Source organism: Canis aureus, chromosome 31 (genome assembly GCF_053574225.1).
Source record: "Canis aureus isolate CA01 chromosome 31, VMU_Caureus_v.1.0, whole genome shotgun sequence".
Taxonomy (NCBI): domain Eukaryota; kingdom Metazoa; phylum Chordata; class Mammalia; order Carnivora; family Canidae; genus Canis; species Canis aureus.
In genome coordinates, this window is record NC_135641.1 from 23,700,425 (window position 1) to 23,711,654 (window position 11,230).

Consider the following 11,230-nt stretch of genomic DNA (forward strand, 5'->3'; position numbering starts at 1 on the left):
TTAATTTTTTCCATTGTCATAAGCTGCCCAAAGTCACAGTGGGCGGCGGGCTTTGAAGAACTAAGTGTGCCCAGCTCCGGTGGCCCCCGCAGGAGGCAAGAAGCTTCCCCACCTGCCCCCTCTGGAGAACAGAGTACATCTCAGAGATTAATCCTCTTCTTTTTTCCTTCTTAAACCAATGACTGCTTTACAGTCACTGCTAAGTCCTTCAGAACACAATAACCCTGCAAGATAAGCTTATCTGCGTTTTACAGATGGAAGACATCAGAGTCCAAGAGGCTGGGAGGGTTGCATTGGCCAAGCCTGGTCTTGAGCCCAGATCCTTCTGCCTCCAAAACCCTTGCACATCACCTCTGCTGTAGCCCTTCCCCTCTATGCAAAACAGCCCCTCCTCTGTGGTACAAGCCCAAGCTGCTGACTCTTGCTGCTCAACCTGTGTGTCTAGGGAACACAGCAATGGAAAAGAGATCTACTGTATTCATCTGTGTGTTCCTTCATTCTTTCACTCATTCTCATTTCCTTAATAAATATTTGTGCTCCTTTCACCAGCACATACACTTAACAAATACTTAGTGAGCTGTTACTATGTCCCAGATACCCAGCTAAATGCTGAAACAGGTAAACAACAGACGGTCAGCTGAAGGAATCAGACACTAAACAGGTAAACACACAAATAAATACATAGTTACAAGCTGTGTGGAGGGCCCTTTTTTCCAAAGTCTGTTACCATTGGCAGCAGCAAGGCTGGAAAAGCATTTTCGGTTGTTGTGGTTTGAGAATTGGAACTGAGAAGCTCCAGTGCAGCCTGGCTCATGAGAAATAGATGTGTATCATGCCAACCACAGCGGCAGGCATAGTTTCTACTAGCAACTTTAGGGCAGGTGAAAACAAACAGGTGAAATTAATTCTGATAACATATTTGATTTACCCCCATGTCCAAAATACCACTTCAAAACAATATCTCATTATTGATGAGATATTTTGCCTTTTTTTTCAGACTGTCATCAAAATCCAGTGTGTAACTAGTTTAGGGCTCACAGAAGATGTGAAATCAAGCTAGTCTCATTGCAAATGTTCAATACTACATGTTGGGCTTGGGTGCCGTGTTGTATGGTACACACTTAGTGGACACTGACAGAGCCATCTTGTGTGTACATTGGTGGCTTTCAAACTTAGCTACCATGGGAATCATTGGAGGATCACAATTCTCATTTGATTGGTGTGGGATGGGTTAGGGTTGGGGAAGAGGAATGTCTGGGTGTCATTATATTTTAAAACTTCCCAGATGATTTTAATGTATAACACGCTGTGAGCAATAGAACCTTGCACCCAAAGTCTTCAGATCATTCAAGGTGATAGACTAAAGGCCTCTGACCCCTGCTTGCTAACCCCTGTTGTCTCTCCCCTGCAAGCTCAGCCCTAGTCCTAGGTTCTCGTCCAGGTACCCCAGTCTGGAAGGTTGGGCTGAGGAGCTCCAGGGCAGTTGTCATACACCTGGGACACACACCCTGGCTGCTGGTCCCATCTGACCTTGTGGCCCGGGCTCTCACGAATCTGATTCTACCTTTGCTGTTGATTATCTTCTGTGCCTAAGCCTTTCTTGGTCCAGGAACCCACCTCCATGTCTCCAGTCTTGGGCCTGCCTTGGTCTCTTTCCTATCCCCCAACTGTCCTATCCCACCACCTCCTCTGAGAGTACCTATTGGAGCTTCCACCCTTTCTCCCGCTTGATAGGACACCTGCCACTTCTTCTTTTTTTTTTTTTTTTTTTAAGATTTTATTTATTTATGAGAGACACAGAGAGAGAGAGAGAGAAAATGGCAGAGACACAGGCAGAGGGAGAAGCAGGCTCCATGCAGGGAGCCTGACGTGGGACTTGATCCCGGGTCTCCAGGGTCAGGCCCTGGGCTGAAGGCGGCGCTAACCCGCTGAGCCACCCAGGCTGCCCCACCTGCCACTTCTTTGCCAGGTCTTCCAAGGTTCTCTGGATCGCTGGGCCCACCAGCTTGGCTGCTCTCTCTTCATTCTCCCCCACCCCCAACCTTCCCTCATTACCTGGCCCACCTTCCCTGCCTTGCTGGTTAATCCTTCCTGGCCCAGTCCTTATCAGAGCATCTTAAAGCTCAAGCTCTTTTAACTTCGGATCATAATAGGCTCATTAATCTTTGTATCTAAGCACTTCAACCTGCCCAGGAAACCAAACCTCTGCTTGTTTCTATTTTTATCCGTCTCTCATTACCTTTGTTTTTAGTTTTTGGTTTTTTATCTCACCTTTTAATTTTTTTCGTCTTCCGTTGCTTCTCCTGCTCTAGGCCTGCCATCCCCAGAGGAAAGAGTAGAAAGTCTAATAAATAGTGGAAGAAGCATATCGCCCACAGCCACCACAAGAGGTGTCTGCTCTGAGCTGACTCACTGCCCCATGACTGGTCTGGGAGCACAGAGAGGCCTGCAAAGCCAGTGGAGAAAACTTGCCTGGGAGATTCGGTCTCCAGCTTAGTATTCTCTTGGAGCTTCTTGTGCAGGGCTTGCATGAGTGTTTTTGGAGGGTTTTTTTTGCCCCAAAGTCCTGAGGACAGCATTGTTACAGTCAGCGTTGCAGACCTGTTACGAGTGTAGCAGAACCTTCGGCTGAATCGTTAATATTCTTTGCTATTTTGCATAACCTAACAGCTGGTGTCTCCAGAGAGTCAAGCTTGTCAGATAAATAAAATTAAGGCTGTGAGGCTGTTATCTAAAACCTACCACAATTCTACTCCCACTAGGGAGTTAGGAAAAGATGAAGAGAGAACCAGAAGAATTTTTTAAGTCCATTCATCACACACACAGAGGCCAGCACTTAGGCAGCTTTTCTAGGTTTTAAGCACAGGAGGGATGACTTTCCCTATCTGTGGCAAATTCCTACTGCCCCAGTCTAACAGGTGTAATTTCTGGGGGAGCTAGCCACTCTACTCTTCTCCTTGAACTCTTGCATCCGTAAATTGTCCTGGCCATTGGGCAAATGTCAAGTTTATCTTTGGATCATTAAGTCCTGTCCATAAACCTGAAACACTAGGATTTAAAAGCATTAATTGGTGGGATGAGAAATGCAGAACATGACACGGGGCTTGTGGAGTCCTAGGTGGATGGGTTGGTGGATGAATGGATGGATGGACAAGGACCTACCCTGTCAACCATGAAAATAATTTATTCTTCTGTCTTACATGCAGTGAGATAATATTTGGAAACATTAATTGACATGCTTTTGTCCCTGACAGCATATTTGTATTTTTTTACTTTTCCACTGTAAACAAATATAGAAGACAAAAATAGTATCTTCTTCCCCAGATTGTTGTATTAAATGAGATACCTGGGGAAAGCTGTTTAGCTGGAGTATTAACTTATAGTAAGAGATCATCAATACTTGCAGCTATTGTTACTATTCTTCCCATTTCACATTAATAACTTGTTTGATATCACATAGCTAGTCAGTATAAAACCTGGGTATATCCTGCCCCATTGGGAAGCAGCTGCTGGCTTGGATTTCTCCAGAACCTGACTCTTCCCCCTTAGAGGGAAACGAGCACCACTGAGGCTTCTCAGTACCATGTAGACCAGTCTTCTCCTCCTGTAAGTGGTCACACTACTGCACTGGAGGGAAAAAAAAAGAGGGGTGTGTGTGTGTGTGCCTACGTGTGCATGCACACATGTACATTGAGGGGAGGGGTAGAGAAGAGGTCTGCTATCCCATTTGGAAAAGTATAATATATGGCAGGACTCAGGTGTGTTTTGAAAACTCTTCTAGGAATGGAAGCTCTTCGCTTTTATTTTGCAAGTCCAAGGCCTGTGGCTCTGACCACCCCTCAGGAGGAGAATCAGAATCAGAAGAGTGTAGAAGAAGAGCTAGCAGGTCACCCCTCCCTCTGCTTCTTCCCTGAGACCCTTGAAAATAAATACACCTGCAGAGAGGTTCTATGCAAAAGGGACCCTCCGGCTCCCTTCACCCCCATGCTAGCTCTTAAGGTCCCCACTTGCCCTGAATGTCAAGTACCATCTGATGAACCTCTGTGTTGAAGAAGGCCTAGAAAGGGCCAGCCTCTGAGAGGTGGTGTTATCTGAGTAGGATATAAAATTGCCAAATAAATCAGCCTTTAGAGCCAGAAGCACAGCCACTAACTCCCTGTTGGGTTCTAAGTTTCACCCTCCGGCTCCCTCGGGGGCCTTCTAAGTCTGGGCCCCAGAAGATGTGGAGATTGAGAGCAGACAGCTTGACCAGAGGGGCTAAATGCCCCTCTCCCAGCATTTAGCCTGCCTGCAGCTAAGACAGCAAAGCATGGACCCGAGCAGAGAGGTGACTTATCAAACAGGCAGCCTCCATGCATGCTCGAGATTTGGAATTGTTCTTCCAAGAGTACATAGTACCAACCCCAAGGAGGGACATTGTTGAAAGCAGAGCAGCCTTTGCATTTTCTCTATGCAGATTTCATCTGTAATTCATAACCTCTATCTTCCTGGTGCTCAATTACAACAGCAAAATCTCCCTCTGAAATTATCATTAATTTGAATATTTTTAAAGCTATGTTTCTCTAAGGAGCCTCAACCTTTAACATGGCATCCAAAACACTGGTTTCCCTTAAATACATAAATGAGGTAGCTAAGGCACGCAGCTTGATGAGACACATCTATTGTGCCATACAGCATAGAGTCTCGCAGAGCAGCCAATGGGGCAATCAGGTGGCAGGGGCCCATGTGTCCTTTAAAGGACATCAGTACATGAAAATTCAGCTTTGGGAAGCAGTTAAACGACTGCAGGTAAGTTTCTAATTTGGTAAGATTTTTCCCAGGACTCCTTTTGATGAAGACTCATTGTGGATCACTTACGATATAGTCTGATTTACAAAAAGCATATCTGTTCACAACACACAATGTAAAAGTGAAGTGGTTTGGTTTGGCTAGAAAAAAAAAAAGCAGAATCTTTTGCTTATAGGAGGATGGCAAGGGTAACGTCCAGTTGACTCAGGGGAGCACGTCTCTTGGAATTCTTAGCAGAGTCCATTCTCTAAGACACTATCGCAGTAATTCACGATTCTGACCAGTGCAGCCAAGGAAGTTGTGTAGTTTTTAGGTAAAATAATAAGGAAGAAACAGCTGTGATTTTGTCACACCATCATGGAGTGTGACGGGGGCTTCGGAGGTAGACCAGGACAATGGGGGCAGTTCGTGCTGCAATGCAGACTAGGCTTAAACCTTGAGAGGAGTCATGATCCAGGAATCAGACAAGCAGCTAAGAACCAGGCGATCCATGGAAGCCAAATTATAAAGCAAATCTGTGGGGCTAATGTCAGTGAACTAGGGGGTTCGTGGCTTCTGAAGCTTCGGCCGGCATTGATTCATAAACTGCAGTTACAGGGGAGCATGAAGATTGAGTTGTCATCAGCTCTACCCAAGGAACTCCAGAGCTGGTAGGTGTGGAAAAGGTAAACCGTAACTCAGAGGTAAGAGACTGCTTGTCTGGAAGGTGGAGCCAGAGGTTCCAGAAGGTTCCAGCCAGCCTGCTGGAAGCAAGGACTCAAGGGAAACGGTTTCTATTTGGAGCAGGTGATGGCAAAATATCCAAAGGAACAGGAAATTAAATCTTACTCTCTCCTGCCTCCCTGTCTATCTATAGCCCAAGCTCTTATTGAGTAAGGAGCAGGTAAGGCTAGGGAGGGAGAAATAGGTAGGGGGCTACTAATCAGGCTCACAGAAATCTCAGATGTGGAGAGATGTTATAGATAAGATATTAACCAGAGAGAAGGGAACATAACAACTCCACCTTGTTTGTTCTAAATATAGATGGGATCATTCATGATATTTACAAATCCACCTTGTTTAAAATAGATCTATAAATGTCATAGACAAGATTTTTACTGAGTTCCCTGGTCAGTTTTCTATAAAAGACTGACCATAAAAGCCCTCAGTGGACCCCCTCACTCCAGAGAGTTTTGCATTCCTTTCTATTTTCACCCTCACTTGATAAACTTTCACTTCAGTTCACCTTTTTGTGTCGAGATTCATTCTTCAACTCCATGAGACAAGAACCAACATTATTTTGGTTCTTGCAACATTATTTTTCTGTAATCCTTGTTACCTGAGTGAGATAAATAGCCAACTCGTCAGGGATCCAATAAAAGAGATAAGATGGTCTCCCCAAAGCCACGTCTTCTGCACAACATTATTGGGTTGAAGGAAGTTCTCCCGGGAGGGAAATTAAATCCTGAGGACCTCAGCATTGACTTGCCTTTTTCCTTCCCTGCTGCTGAAAATTTGGTAAGCATTATCCCAGCTTGGAGAAGACCCAGGTTGCCTCCAACAGCGAGGAAGAGCAGTGAGCAGTGGCCTCTTGTCTGCCCTATGACTTTGGAGGTTTGAAAACAAGGGAAGCAGGAAGAGAGAGAGCTCTGCACGCTTCACTGTTTTACCTTGAGCTGTTCCTCAGTGCAAGCATCCTGAGTGGAATGCCTAAGAGGGGGGAGATAATGAAAGAGATGCCTTCAGAGAGGCACTATGCATATTTGCTTCATGGAGATGGGTGAGAAAAGGGAGCAGGGAGGCAAAGGGCCTGAGCCAAGGTAAATGATTGCAGATACTGTGCTCTCTTGTATTCCATAGCACCTTGCAGCAGGTCCATTTTTATCAACAGCCAAAATAAAAACAGAAGGCCTACCGATCAAATCTGAGACACCTTGAAACTGTCTGGAAAAGCCAAAGCATCAGACAGCAGAATTTGGATCTAAATTCATCTCAACAAGCTGGGAAAATTTGGAATTTAAAAAATGAGAATTTCAGATCAATGGAGAGGCTGTCCCTAGGCATCCAAAACCACAGTCACATGTACAGAATGGCCAAGTCCTGGCTCAGCAGCAAGTAGGGAGGGTGCTCGGACTCCCCAGTGTGTCAAGGGGAAGTATGCTGCTTGGTGGGTGCAAATTGGTGTGTATCTTCTCTGCAGGGGCCTGCAAGCAGTTTTTTAGGAAGGACTTCCACGAGAAAGAGCAAGCATGGAAGTGATAGTGGGATTCAACACCAGGTGGGTAAAGGAAAACCAGAGGAGCTGGCCACGCAACCTGCAGAGAAGAGCTGTGGCCACGGTCATGTGTATAATTTGTGGTGCCCAGGGTACAATGCAAATGTAGCGCCACTTGTTCAAAGAGCAGGAAAAAAAAAAAAAAAACAGGGCCATTAAAGATACAATATATGGGGCAACTGGGTGGCTTAGCAGTTGAGCATCTGCCTTCGGCTCAGGTCATGATTCCGGGGTCCTAGGATGGAGTCCCACATCAGGCTCCTCACAGGGAGCCTGCTTCTCCCTCTGCCTGTGTCTCTGCTTCTGTCTCTCTCTTGAAAAAATAAAATCTTAAAATAAGGTACTACAATATAAAGCTCTTTCCTTTAAGATTATTTTTACATATAAAACACAAAGCAAAATTAGGGTGATAAATAACAGTATATGCATAACAACACAAATTTAGAATTTGCAGAAATAACATTTTGATGTTATTTTATATAATACAATAAATAATAATACCTTATTACTGTGATATATTGCCTAATCGTAAGACTTTTCTGCAAATTCACTTACACTTTTGGTGATTTCACTTCCATTGAATGTAATTAAAGGTGGTGAGTTACTCTTGGCAAATGCAAGACTACAAGCTGACAACTGATCTTTTAATTTTGAGAATAATCTTTCTGATGATGTGGCTGTTGCTGAGCTATTAAGAGTATTTTACAGGCTGTGGCAACATTGGGATACATTTCTGATGAATTATTTTGAAGTCTATAGGTTAGTACACCTAGAGTTGATGATTCTCATGAAACAGACTTTCTAAAGAAATTTAACTCTTCATACAAACCAATTTCATGTAGTCTGAGTTTAATTTTGAAGTCATTTTATACCGTGGCATTTTAAGGTTTCCTCTAACATTTCCTGTAACTCGTGAAAATCACACAAGAAACTGAAAGTGGCCTCATGAATTTATATAATTCAGAACATCTGTTTATGCATTCTCTCACTGTATCTTCAATTGTGAGGAAAATTAATTTTACAGTTGTCTTCCTTGTTGAGAATTGGTTCATCTAAAGCTTCATCTAAAGGTAGTGTTCTTTTCCATTCAATGTGCAGTCTTTAGATTTAATTTCTACTCTAAGGCTGTGCATATTTACTTTGCAATGGTGTAGCAGTTCTCAAAACCAGAGAGTCAAACTCTTTGAAGAATTCTAGTAACTCTGTGATCCACTTTCCTGCAATGTGTGTGCTTTTATTTTGTAATAATTTACTGACAGAGTTTACTGTCTGAGCTTTGGCAGCTCCTATCTCTGAGTTGAGGCCAGAGACTATTTGTGCAGATGTTCTGGGGATGGGTTCCAGAGGCAGACAGGCAAGCTGGCCTCCCACCAGCAGTCCTGTTGCTGCATTCAGGCACAGTCCCTCCCACCGTCCCTGGGCCTGGCGGCCACTACTGCTGCTTCTGCTACTACTCGTACTGTCATCGCCACCAGTCTTGGCTCAGGTCCTGCCCCAGGCTGCCCAGCTAACTTCTCAGGACACATGCTGCCTGTTGTCCACAGTGGCCGCAGGCTTAGGACCATGAGCATCACTTTGCCCCCTCCTTGGGTGTCTTCTCTATTCACACACTTTGCTCTACTGTCCCGTCAGACTTCATTTATGGAGCACGAGTTCCGAGATAAAATGATTAAGAATTCACAATAGTGATGGCAGGGCATCAAACCCAACACAGAGTCCTTGTGAAGTGGGCCCTGTGTGACTGCCCACAGTCACACACACCCTCCATGTGGGAGAGGGTCAGGGACATGATGCAGATTGCAGGCTGGACTTTGGCAAGTCTGCACATGCATAACAGTGGTAAAATGGTCCTCATACATCGATTTGCTTGGGTTTTTCTACATCAAATGCACAAAGAAGCTTGTGCCTCAGAAGGAGGGGGTGGGAAGAATGAGCTAGATCAGCTCTGGCACCATGGCTCAGCCCCTTGCAAAAGGAGGTTGCAGGCAGAAGCCAAAGGAGCCATTCTTCTCAGGGATCCTGAGACATGGAGAACCCCACTGAGCTGTGTAGGGCTCAGGTGCCTGCATGGTAAAGGGCCCCCCACAACTCTAAAGGGAAATCAGCCAATTGCTAAACCACCAAGTTCTCCAGGAAGACACAGCTGCTCTGTGTCTGGAATCTGGGGGACCACAGGTCTGGGGCGTTGGTTCCAGTGCTTCAGTGCAGATGCAGTGCAGCTTCACTCACCTCAAGGGGCTTCCCACCTTGCACTGATAGGGTCAGGAAGGAAGGGAAAGAGACCTGGAGGAGCCGGTGAGAATGGAGGACAGTCTGTGTTCTGGTGGGGGACATGCCCTGCAAAGGGACAAGAACCAGCACGATTGGGTTGGGATCACTCCTGGGACTCTGTAACCCCCGGCTGCTGAGGCCTGGGGGTGGGGGTCACAAATATGGTCTTGGCTTTGAGTATTTGAAGGCCCATCAATTGAGAAAAGAAAGACCAGCTCTGTGGAGAGCAACTTGAGGAAGTAGTGGGGATGTGTGGGTGTGAGGAAGAACCAGTCTAAGTGTCACAGCAGTCCCGTACAGACACAGGCTGCCTCGAATCTGTTCCAGCAGAGACTGTGTGACTATAGATCAAAACCCTTCTGTGAAAGATGCAAGGAGGGGATGGGGTTCGGGGAGGGAAGAGAGCGTTTTTCAAAGTGTTGCTGGACGACCTGCTTGCATCAGATGCCCTCTGCAGAGAGGGTGTTGAAATGTAGATTCGTGGTCCCCCCAGAACATCTAATCCAGCAGGTCTGAATCTATAACACATGCCTCCCTACTCTACAACCTTAATATGCAGTCAAGTTTGAGAACCACCATCGTAAGGATTTGCAGCCATGAACCCTGATGCCTGCAGCCCAGCATTGTTCCCCCTTGCCCTCGCAAAAGCACCAGGAACTGTTGCACAGAAAATCCTTGAGTCTGCAACCTCCTCTGGTCCCTGGTGCCTGCACATGAAAATAGGAGGAAAATGAGCAAGAGAAGGAGTCTCCTACTAACTCTTTTAGCATGAATTAAACCTGATTTTCACAGAAACCCTTCAAAGATGTTTTTAAATCTCTCTTCTTAGCAATCCAAACCATCCCAAGCACCTAAAATGTATAAGCAGCTTTCCCCAGAGCGTTCAAAACATGGCAAGGAAGATGCGCCATGCACTGGAGTTGGCCTGGGCCCGCCAGTCCAGCTTGGAACTGGGGAACAGCTGCATTTCCCCACCGAATGCCTCCCCTACCCTCTTCCAAGGTGTGTGTCTAATCTGCAGCAGCCCAGCAAAATAGGTGGTATCACCCACAATTTGCCTAAGTGCAAACCAAGGCTCAGACACAGAATCGCTTCAAATCCCAGAGTAAGTAGTAGAACCAGGATGGGAGCCAAGGAGGACAGGTTCAAACCCTGGGCTATTCCCAGGGCATCGTGCACGGAACGCCCCCACTTTCTCTCCCTCCGGCTCCAGCAGAGCTTTGTGAAATGGTAGTTATTAGTCATTCCTGCTCCCCCCCTTCCTCGCAGATAGGAAGAGGGAAATTGCAGATCTTCCTGTGCCCTGTCAGTAAGAAGCTATTAGCCAGTGAGCACAAATGTAAATGTCTGTCAGGGTCAGGCAAATTATGTAAATACTAAATTAAGCAAGATTTAAAAAATTAACTTAAATCCGGTTAGCATATTTAAACATATAAAAATCATTTTTTATTCCACAAAGAAATGCGTTCACAGATTTCTCCCCTGCCACATAAGAAAGCGCTTTATTTCTAGCTGTCACCATGCCCACATCTTGCACCTGCGATTTTAAAGCCTCTGGGGGCAGGATGCATGTAGGATATTCATCTTATTCCAGCCCCCAGCCTCCTCCAATGCCTAGGCATATATGGAGGGTTTCAGGAATGGCGACTAGATATTCTTAACCAAAGAAAAAAATGTCAGGCAGAAGGATTTAGGCCAACTATGAGGGAAAACACACACTAATAGAGAAAGAATGCTTCCGTTCACCAAGGGGTATACCTCAGGCAAGTCCTTGGATTTGATCCCTGTGTTCTATTATTTCCTAGTCTTCTAAGATCCTATTATTCTAACACACAGAGAATTGGTTTACTTTTAAACCCTGGATTGGTTTATCAAAAAATGCTGTGTGTTTTCTTCTAAAGATCTTAAAAAAAATTT